This window comes from Saccopteryx leptura, chromosome 9 (assembly GCF_036850995.1).
Source record: "Saccopteryx leptura isolate mSacLep1 chromosome 9, mSacLep1_pri_phased_curated, whole genome shotgun sequence".
NCBI lineage: Eukaryota > Metazoa > Chordata > Mammalia > Chiroptera > Emballonuridae > Saccopteryx > Saccopteryx leptura.
In genome coordinates this window covers 95,384,249-95,397,969 of record NC_089511.1, presented here as the reverse complement: position 1 = coordinate 95,397,969, position 13,721 = coordinate 95,384,249, and the positions used below count along the sequence as shown (strand labels likewise).

Genomic DNA, 13,721 nt, shown 5'->3' with positions numbered 1-13,721 from the left:
TTTCTTCCCATCTTATTAAGTGCTGAAGGCACGGATAAAAGAATTGATTGCAGCTGCTGCTGATGAACTCTTTCAACATGGCAGCAGTGAGACAGCAGAAGTGAGATGAGAAGGGGGTTTCTGTGAAATGGCTTGAGTCCACAAGAGCTTGAGAAAGAAAAGTGGAAGGATTGTGGTAGCAAATTCCAACCTGAGATTCTCAAGACTGAGAAGTGACTGAAACTCAGCCAGGTAAAGGAGCAGTATGTTTGAGGAGTGTCAGGGGTGGTGGCAACTGTGAGAGTGTGGCAGGAAAAAAATTATAGACACGGGCTGAGACTGGGCCGGGTAAAGGGTGTTATAAAAGCAGATGTGGAAGTGGGGCTTTGTTCATGACGGGTTGGTGATGGAGAGACCAGGGTAAAGAGGAAAATGGTTGTGGCATGTCTTTGGAAGGATGACTGGACCCTTTTGGGAGGTGTTCTGAAAAGGTTGAGAATGGAGAGGATTGAACCTATGATGTTTGTGTGTAAGAATTGGGAGCTGTTCATCTAGAAATAAATGGGGAAGGGTGTAAGGCAGACTTTACATAAAATAAGAATAGATATTTAGGAAACAAAGAATTTGTGAGATTTGAGGACAGAATGCAGAATGATTCACGGGGAGTAAAGAATTGGAGGGAGTGAGGTTGGATGGGCAACAGGACAGTGTGCTGCATAGTGGAAGAAGTTTGTGTGTTTACTTTCCCTTGGTGAAAGAAATTGTGAGCAAAGTTAAGCAGCGTCAGCTGCTGACAATTCTAATTACCAGGGCTTCTAACTTTAATAAGGTGGTAGTGGCATTAGAAAATGGTCATTTGCTGATGAAGAATTGAAATTGGCTGAGAGTTCAACTGGATTTACCCTGAAAAACTTACTAAATTACCTCTCTTGTTTGGCTTATACAAAAAAAAAAAAAAAAAAGACAAAGTAGGAGAACTCATGTCACAGGACTGGTAGGACCAAGGAAGTCTTCCAGATTTTAGCAGTGCATAAATGTGTTTATACAGCTGTATATGCTAAAGTGGAATTGTGAAAGTTTGGAAAGGGGAGCAGAAAATGAAAAACTGCATGTAGGCAATGCTGGAGGAGTGTTTCCTTTCTCAACACCCTCACCATCTCTGGTTGTTCATTGATTTGTTAGTGAAAGCCCTTCTGACAGGTGTGAAATAATTTCTCATAGTGGTTTTAATTTGCATTTCTCTACTGATTTGTGACAAGGAGTATTTTTATATGCCCATATTTAGTGGGGAGTTATTTGAATACTCTTTTAACACTTCATTTTCTGAGGTTTATAATTTTCAATTGTGTTTTGACTTCTTTAGAAATCATGGTATAGGTTGCTCCAGTTGAGCTTGATGTTTCACAAATTTAATGGATTTAAGCAGGAGCTGCTAGAAGGAGTCAGCCACTAAACTGAGTGAGGTGTAGGCTAATCTGCCCCTTAAGCAGGCATAGGGTACTGAGCTGCCTCTCTGACCCACATGGCACTTGCACATTTTTATCATGGTGCACATTTAGGATAAGCTTTACCTTATCTGAAAATGCACCTTAGATAGTATCTGCTTCTTCTGGTCATGCTGAGGCAATTTAAATTGCTCCAGCAGCCACTTGGGAGGCATTGCCATGGAACTGAGAGAAAAAGGTAAGACCAGGAAGAGTCAATATACAGAGGACCAGCAGAGAAATGTTGTGGTATGTAATACTGTGGGTTTTTTAAAAGATTTTTTTTGAGGTGTAAGGCAGTGAGAGGTTGCGTGAGAATAAGAACTATAAGTTTATTTATGCTTTGCTTTATATTAACAAGAAACTAAGCATATATGCGACAATTAGTAAATATGTCTTGTAAAATATTAAAAATATTTGTGCTACCAGTAAATATAGCTCAACCAACAAGTAGATCGAATATGATTATGAATATTAATGTAAAAAATACTGGCATAAAAGATACAATTTCTTAATTTTTGTTTTTACCAGAATTAAATTTTTTTAAAGGTTTAGAATAATAATATATATCAGTAAAGCTACAGAAAACTCAATTAGAAATGAACTCTGTATAAAATAAAACAAATATATGTTGTGATTGAATTAAAATATATGATATACTGGGATAAGTTTTTGAGAGAAAGGGAATTAGTTTTGTCTTAAAGTAAGGATTGGTGTTATTGATGCAAATTTGGTTCTATTTTACTTTGTTAAAAAAGACAAACTGTTTGTATACTGTGTAGCACCAGATAAGATATTATAAATTTTTATCTGCCTGTGAAGCAAAGATACTATGTTTTTTTAAATTATGTTACTGATTTCTATTTTTTTATAGAGGTCTTCAATTACTATAGGGACAATCTTCTCAATCCTAAGAACCAAAGATGTGATAATCATACATCTATTTAGTGCTGATGTGACAGGACCCTTTTCCCAACACTCAGCAATAAAAGCTTTAGTGATGGCATGCCCCACTCTTTCATGTGTAATGGTGGAAAGGGTCATGCCTAAAAGAGAGGGGCGTCCAGTCACTATAGTTTTTATTTATGTCATTATCTGTGATGTTGGAGAGCTAACATCACAGGACTCCCAAATGACTCAGGGTGGACACCTTTGCACAGGTACGTGACCAAAAGGTGGTGCAGAAGTAAACCATAATCTCTCAGATGGGTCCACATCTCACTACAAGGACCCTGAGCTGATGTGAAAAGGTTCCCAACTCTAACATAAGAGAACCAGGCCACATACTCAGAGAACTCAAACCAGACATGAGAGGACTCCCTCCTTTCTCAAGTGGGACACATCCTCACAATCACAAGGTCCAGATACAATATGCCAGAGTTCTATACTCTCACAAAAAAAATAGTTACAAACACTCAGAAAACCCAGAGTTGATGAGCCAAGACTCACACTTTCTGGGTGGGAACACTGCACACACTCCAATGCATACATTCAGTAAATGCTCTTCTCTGCTGCCATTCAGGAACATCTAAGAAATAGCACCTATTTACTAAGCATCTTCTGTTGTCATTTTGCAAGGGCTCTATGAATCACCAGGGCACTTTACATCATGCCTAACTTAGGATGATTTACATATTGGTAGTGGAAGGATGCAAAGTGCACATAGCATGAACCATTACTCTTTCATGGGGGTCTTCTCACCTTTGTAGCTGAATACAAATCTCCTGTGACAAGATACAATATTCTGTCGGGTAAAAACAGAAATTTCTCCAAAGTACCAAAACCCAGAGCTAATTTGCCAGGGACCCATTAGCAGAGAATAGCAAGCAGATTAACTGTTTCTTAACTCTTCCATAAAATCTATTCATTAAAACTAAAAAGCTACTATTGAAGCAGAGTTCTAACTTTTGGACTCCTCTATCAGAACCATGGCCTGAGTTAAGATGCCTAATGCTATTCCCTCTTTTTCTGTAATATGTCATTGGAAGAGCTTTTCTAACTTTAGTCAGCTTAGGGCTGGTGAGAGCTTCTTTTAGTACTTCAAAAGCCCTCTGTTATTCTCTTTCCTACCTAAAACTAGTTGACCCTTGTTGACCACTTTACTTTCAAGTCTTATAGAGAGGCCTGACCTTTTTTTATATTTTACATTCTATAACTGGCAATATCCACTTAATTCTAGGAATGTTCAGAGGTGTTTCTGAGTGGTGGGCTCAGGAAGACCTCAAATGCCCTGTATTCTACTTAAAGATAATAATTGTTCTAGGAGTTAATAAAAAACCTAACCATTCCAATATTTTAAAAATATTTATACTTTATCCCTTTTTTATGTAGAAATGAAATGTAATGGGGTGACCTTGTTTCATAGAAACACATAGGTTTCATGTATTCATCTTTATAGCATGTGAACTATTCACCTATAAATGACACTCCCCCCATTCCCTCTCTTCCTTCTGCCCTATGTTGCCACCACTCTGGGCACAATGAAGACAATCCATCCTATCCGCATGTATCTCACCACTCCCCAAACTGCAAGCATGGCTTACATACAAAAACCTATTAATATAATTTACTGTGTTAATAGAGTGAAGAAATGATAGCACATGACCATCTAAAGAAATACTGAAAAATCATTTACATGCAAACAAATGCACATCCTTGTTCAATGCAGCATTTTTCATGGTGGCCAATACATGGAAAATACCAAAGAGTTTCTTTTTTTTTTTTACAGAGACAGAGAGTCAGAGAGAGAGAGATAGATTGGGAGAGACAAACAGGAACGCAGAGAGATGAGAAGCATCAATCATCAGTTTTTTGTTGTGACACCTTAGGTGTTCATTGATTGCTTTCTCATATGTGCCTTGACCATAGGGCTGCAGCAGACCAAGTAACCCCTTGCGCAAGCCAGCGACCTTGGGTCCAAGCTTGTGAGCTTTGCTCAAACCAGATGAGACTGCGCTCAAGCTGGCAACCTTGGGGTCTTGAACCTGGGTCTTCCGCATCCCAGTTTGATGATCTATCCATTGCGCCACAGCCTGGTCAGGCCAAAGAGTCCCTTAATAAAACATTGAACAAAAAGATATCTATGTATAATTAAATACTAGTGGGTCATACTTATGCATATGCAATAAACAGCATGAATAAACCAAGAGACTATTTTAAGAAGAAAAATAAGGAAGTCAGAGAAAGTTAAGGACTATATAATTGCACACATATGTGGCAGGAACACTTAGATCAACAGACATAGACAGAAGTTAAGTGAATACCAAAGGAAGGGGGTGGAAGAAAGAGGAGCAAATGAGATTTTTCTACTAAAAACACTCAACAATCTAGTACTACAAAAGAATTTCCTCAGAGAATAGGCATTTACCAAAAACCAACAGCTAAGGCATATGGCAACTCTATACTTACATTTTTCAAAACACCATACTGTCTTTCATAATGGCTATACTATAGTTTACATTTTCCTTTTTGAATAAGATTTTTTTTTTTATTTATTTTAGAGAGAAGAGAGAGAGAGAGAGAAGAGGGGCGGAGAAAGCATCAACTCTCATATGTGCCTTGACCAGGCAAACCCATTGTTTTCAACTGGCGACTTCAGTGTTCCGCATCTCAATCCAATGCTCTATCCATTGCTCCACAGCCTGGTCAGGCCAAAGAGTCCCTTAATAAAACATTGAACAAAAAAAATGTAATACCTATGTATAATTAAATACTAATGAGTTATACTTATGTATATGCAATAAACAGCATGAATAAACCAAGAGACTATTTTAAGAAGCAAAATAAGGAAGTCAGAGAAAGTTAAGGAGTATATGATTGCACACATATGTGTCAGGGACACTTAGATTAACAGACATAGAAGTTAAGTGAATACCAAAGGAAAGGGGTGGAAGAAAGAGGAGTAAATGAGATTTTTCTGCTAAAAACACTCAACAAACTAGGACTACAAAAGAATTTCCTCAGAGAACAGGCATTTACCAAAAACCAACAGCTAAGGCATATGGCAACTCTATACTTACATTTTTCAAAACACCATACTGTCTTTCATAATGGCTATACTAGTTTACATTTTCCTTTCTGAATAAGATTTTTTAATTTATTTATTTTAGAGAGAAGAGGGGAGGAGAAAGCATCAACTCTCATATGTACCTTGACCAGGCAAACCCATTGTTTTCAACTGGCGACTTCAGTGTTCCAGGTCGACACTTTCTTCGCTGCATCACCACAAATCAGACCCAGTTTACATTTTCACCAACTGTGAAACAGGGTCCTGTTTCCTCCACAACCACTCCAACCTTTTTATTACCTCTCTTGTTGATAACAGCCAATCTATCAAGTGTGAAGTGGCATCTCATAGTTTTGATATGCATCTTTTTGTACATCTCTTTGTTGTTTGTATCTCTTCATGAGAGAAGTGTCTGTTTAGGTTCTCTCCCTATTTTTTAATTGAATTGTTTGTTGTTGAGCCTTATGAGTTCTTTATATATTTTGAATATTAACCGCTTTCTGAGCTATTGTTTGTTAGTAATATCTTTTTTTTTTGGTAGGTTGCCTTTTTCCTTATTGTTGTCAGTTTTTTTTAGCTGTGAGAAGCTTTTAGGTTTGATAATGTTCTAGTCATTTATTTTTGCACTTACCTCGCTTCCCTTTGGGATCAAATTAATGAAAAGTTCTTTATGGCCAAAGTTTAGGTATTTAAAACCTATGTATTTTTCTTTTTATTTTATTGTTTCAGATCCTTTATTTAAATTTTGATTTATCTTAAATAAATTTTTATGCATAGTGTGAAACTGTAGTCAAGTATCGTTTTGCATGTGGCTTTGAAATAATCTAACACTGTTAATTCAAGAGGCTTTTCCTCCATTTATTGTGTGTCTTAAATTATTTTGTAAAAAGAAATGTATTTCCCCATATATCTTGGGTTTATTTCTGGGCTTTTGATTCTGCTTTATTATTCTGTGTTTAATTAATTAATTACTGAGTTACTTTCTCATTGATTTATTTTGCCAGTATTATGCTGTTTTGATTATCATGGTTCTGTAGTATACTTAGCGGTGAGGTAGTATAATACCTTCACCTTTCTTCCTCTTTCTCAGGACTGCTAAAACTACTTGGGGGTCCTTTGTAGTTTTGTACAGATTTGATAATTTTTTGTTGTCTTTTAAAGAAATGGATGAACATTGAGAACATTATACTATTGTATTTGAAATAAATAAATCAGAAAAAGCTAAGAACGATATGATTTCACACATAAGTGGGATATAAAACTAAGGCTTATGGACAGAAATAAATATAAAGTGGTTATTAGAGCAAGAGATCATTGAGGTAGGGGCATAAAGAGAAAGAAATATAAATCTCACATAGCTGGGATATAAAACTGTGACTCATGGACATAGGTAAGAATAAAATGGTTACTTGGGGGAGAGGGTGGGTCAAAGGGAGAAATGGAGGAAAAATATACAATGACGGAAAATAATTTGACTTGAGGTGGTGATCCCACTGTGCAGTCAGCAGCTTAAGGGAAATAGAAATATTCAACAAGACACTGACCAGTTTTATCTGTGGTAGACCATTAGGCCAGGGTGTACATGTCCCAGGTTTAATTCCTGCTCAAGGGACACAAAAGAAGTGACCATCTCCTTTTCCACCCCTCCCCCTTTTCTCTTTTTCTCTTTCTCTTCCTCTCATGCACTCCTGCAGCCATGGTTCCATTGGTTTAAGTGTCTCATTCTTTGAAACTGGGAAAGTTTTGTGGAGCCTATGCCTCAGGCATTAAAAATAGCTCAGTTGCAAGAATGGCCCCATATGGACAGAGCATTGGCCCCAGATGGGGGTTGCTGAATAGATCCCAGTTGGGACACATGTGGGAGTCTGTCTTTCTATCTCCTCTTCTCTTACTTGAAAAAGAAAAAATCAAGAGGTTCACTGAAACTGTGTGCTCTTATTGATCACTATCATCACATTAAATTTACTTTTTTTTTCTTCTTTCCCAAATAAGAGAGGGGAGATTAAAAAAGACAGACTTCAGCATGTGCTTGGACTGAGATTCACCGGTCAACTTCTGTCCGGGACTGAAGCTCTGGCCATCTGGAGCCATGCTTGCAACTGAGTTATTTTTATTTCCTCAGTGGAGGCTCCAGTGAGCCATCCTCAGCACCCAAAGGCAATGGTACAGAACCTAGTCTTAATGGCTTGCTTCTCCTGCGGTATGAGACCGCTGCTGTATAAGCAAGTGAGCCTGTTACCCCCAGCATTTTTGTCTTTTTGTGCCTGGACAAAATGACAGCTGTGCCCTATGTCTTGGGACTACGTGAAGGAAGGGAGCTTTGATTCCTTTGACACACTGCCTTAGATTTATTGGCTTTTGCAATCCAGCACTGTGTGAGGAGAAATGCTCATGGCCTGCTGCCTGCTGGAGATGTGGAACTGGTGGGGGAGGCCTTTTAGGCCATATCTACCTGGAGCGTTTTGTTCAAAATGATGATTCCATGGGAGGTTGGTTGTGGCTTTAGTCCCACAGAAATTTTTCTATAAACCAATATTTAATAAATTTTGTTGTATAATTTTTTTTTCTATGTGATCCTAAAACAATTGTCTTTTCAAATTTAATTACTTTTCTGTTTTTTTGTTTGACAGTGATTTTTGAGTGTTGTGGACATTTTGGATATTATATTCCGATAGTTGCGATTCTGTGTCGGAAGCCAATCAACCGCAGGTTGACACAGTCACAGAAAGAAGAGGCACAATGGTACTTCCCCCTTTAACTTTTTGAATTAATTTAGCTTTTTATCCCCCCTTTTCTAGGTTTTTGTGCTATCATTTATGGCACAGAGATAATAGCACCATACTTTCCCTGCATATGCATAGTAATTTCTCTAAAAATGAGACAGATGGTGTGATTTACAAAGAAAAGCCTATAAAGCCTCTTTACCTAAACTCATAGACATAGGAGACTGGCTATGATATCCCCCAAAAAGGGTTAAGTCTGTAGAAAAATTCCCTTCTATAAGTAATAGAAAAAATAGATTGTGAATTATGAATAGTTAGGAAACAGTAACTATACACAATAGCACCTTTCAGCTTTCACTTAATCTATTATTATTACCTCCCTAGCCTTTTCATGTGGTAGAGCAGAGAAATTTTCCTTTCTTCTTGCATACCTGACCTGCAGGTGGTGGAACACTCTGAGAAAATTAAAGTTCTAACTTAACTACTATATGAATATAGTAGACTAATAAAATTTGACTAGACAATAAACCCTTAGATAAAATAGTTATTAATCAATACTGACCTTTTAGAAGCATGTGCCAATATTATTGTTGCTGCTCAAGTTATTGTATAACTGTACTTATAATGCCTTACCACCTGATTTATAGTTTATAGAGATGTACTAACCATTGCCTAGAAATATGTAACCATATTAAAAAACACAATTGTTAATCAATGTATTCTGTATACTATGTGATTGTAACTTAGTGTGTGTGTATAAAAACAAAGCTACTACTAGCCATTGGCAAAGATGTCTGGCAGTGAATGTGAAAGAATTCAGCTCTCTCACTCATTTCATGTTGATGCTTTCTCTTCCTGTGGGACCCCTGGGTTCCCCCGCCCCCGGGTGTGGACCCTGGCATTTGGTGCTCAAACAGTGATCCGTAGGAAAGCACCCTCCTTGTCAAGAGATGGTTAGGACTCCACTCAGGGTGCTGCAGACCCCCTTTAATGAAGACAGGGTGAAAATAGGTGGAAAGTAACAGAACTTGAGATGTGAGAAGTCATGGGCCATACTGAGTCTAAAGAAAAAAACTCTTTAAAGGAATTTTTTAGCATACACTTTCTCTGAAAGGAGTGTTTTCCCTTAACATGTAGTTCATTTTCTTCATGTTGTACAAGAATGTTCTCCATGGTTTTCAGAAATAGGAATGCTGAATCTCGAGACATGGGCTAAGAGTGGAGAAAATTTAAAACTCTATTATAAGCTACATGGGCCAAAAAAGGTCTCAGTTGATACATTTGCATTATGGAGTTTGATTAAAGATGCCTTAAATCCAGAACATGAGGCACATACATTTTCAAAAGCAACTGCTCCTTCAAAAGAAGAGACTCCATTAATTAGAAATAGAAGGCAGTCTCAAGATAGTGCAGATTATGGAATGGCCTCTTTATTATTTTTTTAAATAATTTTATTTTTTTAATGGGGAGACATCAATAAATCAGGATACATATATTCAAAGATAACAAGTCCAGGTTATCTTGTCGTTCAGTTATGTTGCATACCCATCACCCAAAGTCAGATTGTCCTCTGTCACCATCTATCTAGTTTTTTTTGTGCCCCTCTCCCTCCCCTTTTCCCTCTCCTTTCCCCCCCTCCCCGCGTAACCACCACACTCTTATCAATGTCTCTTAGTTTCACTTTTATGTCCCACCTACTTATGGAATAATGCAGTTCCTGTTTTTTTCTGATTTACTTATTTCACTTCATATAATGTTATCAAGATCCCACCATTTTGCTGTAAATGATCCGATGTCATCATTTCTTATGGCTGAGTAGTATTCCATAGTGTATATGTGCCACATCTTCTTTATCCAGTCATCTATTGACGGGCTTTTTGGTTGTTTCCATGTCCTGGCCACTGTGAACAATGCAGCAATGAACATGGGGCTGCATGTGTCTTTATGTATCAATGTTTCTGAGTTTTTGGGGTATATACCCAGTAGAGGGATTGCTGGGTCATAAGGTAATTCTATTTTCAGTTTTTTGAGGAACCACCATACTTTCTTCCATAATGGTTGTACTACTTTACATTCCCACCAACAGTGTATGAGGGTTCCTTTTTCTCCACAGCCTCTCCAACATTTGCTATTACCTGTCTTGTTAATAATAGCTAATCTAACAGGTATGAGGTGGTATCTCATTGCAGTTTTGATTTTCATTTCTCTAATAACTAAAGAAGATGAGCATCTTTTTATATATCTATTGGCCATTTGTATTTCTTCCTGGGAGAAGTGTCTGTTCATGTCCTCTTCCCATTTTTTTTATTGGATTGTTTGTTTGTTTGTTGTTGAGTTTTATGAGTTCTTTGTATATTTTGGATATTAGGCCCTTATCTGAGCTGTTGTTTGAAAATATCATTTCCCATTTAGTTGGCTTTCTGTTTATTTTGTTATCAGTTTCTCTTGCTAAGTAAAAATTTCTAAGTCTGATGTAGTCCCATTCATTAATTTTGCCTTCACTTCTCTTGCTTTTGGAGTCAAATTCATAAAATGCTCTTTAAAACCCAGGTCCATGAGTTGAGTACCTATGTCTTCTTCTATGTACTTTATTGTTTCAGGTCTTATGTTTAGATCTTTGATCCATTTTGAGTTAATTTTAGTACAGGGGGACAAACTGTAGTCCAGTTTCATTCTTTTGCATGTGGCTTTCCAGTTTTCCCAGCACCATTTATTGAAGAGGCTATCAATTCTCCATTGTCTGTTGTTGGCCCCTTTATCAAAAATTATTTGAATATATATGTGTGGTTTTATTTCTGGACTTTCTATTCTGTTCCATTGTTCTAAGTGTCTATTTTTCTGCCAATACCATGCTGTTTTGATTGTCGTGGCCCTATAATATAGTTTGAAGTCAGGTATTGTAATGCCCCCAGCTTCATTCTTTTTCTTTAGGATTGCTTTGGCTATTCGGGGTTTTTTATACTTCCATATAAATCTGATGATTGTTTGCTCTATTTCTTTAAATAATGTCATTGGACTTTTGATGGGAATTGCATTAAATTTGTATATTGCTTTGGGTAATATGGCCATCTTGATTATATTTATTCTTCCTAGCCAAGAACAAGGTATATTCTTCCATCTCATTATATCTTTTTGATTTCCCTTAACACTGGTTTATAGTTTTCATTATATAAGTCCTTTACATTCTTTGTTATGTTTATTCCTAAGTATTTTATTTTTTTTGTTCCAATCGTGAAGGGGATTATTCTTTTGAGTTTGTTCTAAATTGTTTCATTGTTGGCATATAGAAAGGCTATTGACTTCTGAATGTTAATTTTGTATCCTGCAACCTTACTGTATTGGTTTATTGTTTCTAGTAGTCTTTTTGTGGATTCTTTGGGGTTTTGGATGTATAGGATCATATCATCTGCAAAAAGTGATATCTTTACTTCTTCTTTTCCGATATGGATGCCCTTTATTTCTTTGTCTTGTCTGATTGCTCTGGCTAGAACCTCTAGTACCACATTAAATAAGAGTGGAGAGAGTGGACAATCCTGTCTTGTTCCTTATTTAAGGGGGAAAGCCTTCAGTTTAGTGCCATTTAATATGATGTTAGCTGATGGTTTATCATATATGGCCTTTATCATGTTGAGATATTTTCCTTCTATACCCATTTTGTTGAGAGTCTTAAACCTAAAATTGTGTTGTATTTTATCGAAAGCCTTTTCTGCGTCTATTGATAGGATCATGTGGTTTTTGTTCTTTGTTTTGTTGATATGGTGTATTACGTTAACTGTTTTACGTATGTTGAACTATGCTTGAGATTCTGGGATGAATCCCACTTGATCATGATGTATTATTTTTTAATATGTTGTTGTATTTGATTTGCTAGTATTTTGTTTAGTATTTTAGCATCTGTATTCATTAGAGATATTGGTCTGTAGTTTTCTTTTTTTGTGCCATCCTTGCCTGGTTTTGGTATGAGGGTTATGTTGGCCTCATAAAATGTGTTTGGTAGTATTGTTTCTTCTTCAATTTTTTGGAAGACTTTCAGTAGAATAGGAAACAAGTCTTCCTTGAATGTTTGATAAAATTCGCTGGTATAGCCGTCAGGGCCTGGATTTTTTTTTTTTTTTTGCGGAGGTTTTTAATGGTTCTTTCTATTTCTTCTCTACTAATTGGTCTGTTTAGGCTTTCTGCTTCTTCTTGACTCAGTCTAGGAAGGTTGTATTGTTCTAGGAATTTATCCATTTCTTCTAGGTTGTTCAATTTAGTGCCATAAAGTTTTTCATAGTATTCTACAATAATTCTTTGTATATCTACAGTCCGTGGTGATTTCTTCTCTTTTATTTTGAATTTTGTTTATATGAGTTTTTTCTCTTTTTTCCTTGGTAAGTCTTGCCAAGGGTTTGTCAATTTTGTTGATCTTTTAAAAGAACCAGCTCCTTGTTCTATTAATTTTTTCTATAGTTTTTCTGTTCTCTATTTCATTTATTTCTGCTCTGATTTTTATTATCTCCTTTCTTCGGCTGGTTTTGGGTTGTCTTTATTCTTCTAGTTCCTTAAGGTGTGAAGGTAAGTGGTTCACTTGGGCTCTCTCTTGTTTGTTCATATATGCCTGAAGTGATATGAACTTCCCTCTTATCACTGCTTTTGCTGCATCTCATAGATTCTGATATATCGTATTGTCGTTTTCATTAGTCTGTATATATCTTTTGATCTCTGCACTTATTTCTTCTTTGATCCATTCATTTTTTAAAAGTATGTTGTTTACTTTCCACATTTTTGTGGGACTTTTTTCCGTTTTTTTGGGTTTTTTTGCAGTTGAATTCTAGTTTCAAGGCTTTATGATCAGAAAATATGATTGGTACAACTTCGATTTTTCTGAATTTGCTGATGTTGTTTTTGTGGCCCAACGTATGGTCAATTCTTGAGAATGATCCATGTACAGTGGAGAAAAATGTATACTTAGTCACTTTGGGATGAAATGTCCTGTAGATGTCTATCATATCCAGGTGCTCTGGTGTTTTGTTTAAGGCCACTATATCTTTGTTGATTCTCTGTTTGGATGACCGATCTAGAGCCGTCAGCGGTGTATTGAGGTCTCCAAGTATGATTGTATTTTTGTCAGTTTTTGTTTTAAGGTCAATAAGTAGCTGTCTTATATATTTTGGTGCTCCTTGGTTTGGTGCATATATATTAAGAATTATTATGTCTTCTTGATTCAGTGTCCCCTTATCCATTATGAAATGGCCATTTTTGTCTCTGAGTACTTTTGCTGTCTTGTAGTCAGCATTATCAGATATGAGTATTGCTACGCCTGCTTTTTTTTGGATGTTATTTGCTTGGAGTATTGTTTTCCAGCCTTTCACTTTGAATTTGTTTTTATCCTTTTTACTTAGATGAGTTTCTTGTAAGCAGCATACAGTTGGATTTTCTTTTTTAATCCATTCTGCTACTCGGTGTTTTTTCTATTCGTGAGTTTAATCCATTTACATTTAGTGTAATTACTGACACTTGTGAGTTCCGTATTGCCATTGTATAGATTGC

General features: G+C 36.5%; 1 protein-coding gene and 1 long non-coding RNA gene across 2 annotated transcripts in view; both read left to right on the top strand.

Annotated features, from left to right (window-relative positions):
- The window catches only part of LOC136380990 (myosin-binding protein C, cardiac-type-like), a 58,609-nt gene extending 56,897 nt beyond the window's left edge, over positions 1–1,712 (top strand). The window contains exons 12-13 of the mRNA XM_066349317.1: positions 21–231; positions 1,622–1,712. The gene's annotated coding sequence lies outside the window, so the exon portion shown is untranslated. The remainder of the gene's footprint in view (positions 1–20; positions 232–1,621) is intronic.
- Positions 1–13,721, top strand: part of LOC136381537 (uncharacterized) — a 389,650-nt gene that overhangs the window by 147,615 nt on the left and 228,314 nt on the right. The gene's annotated exons all lie outside the window — the stretch shown is intronic.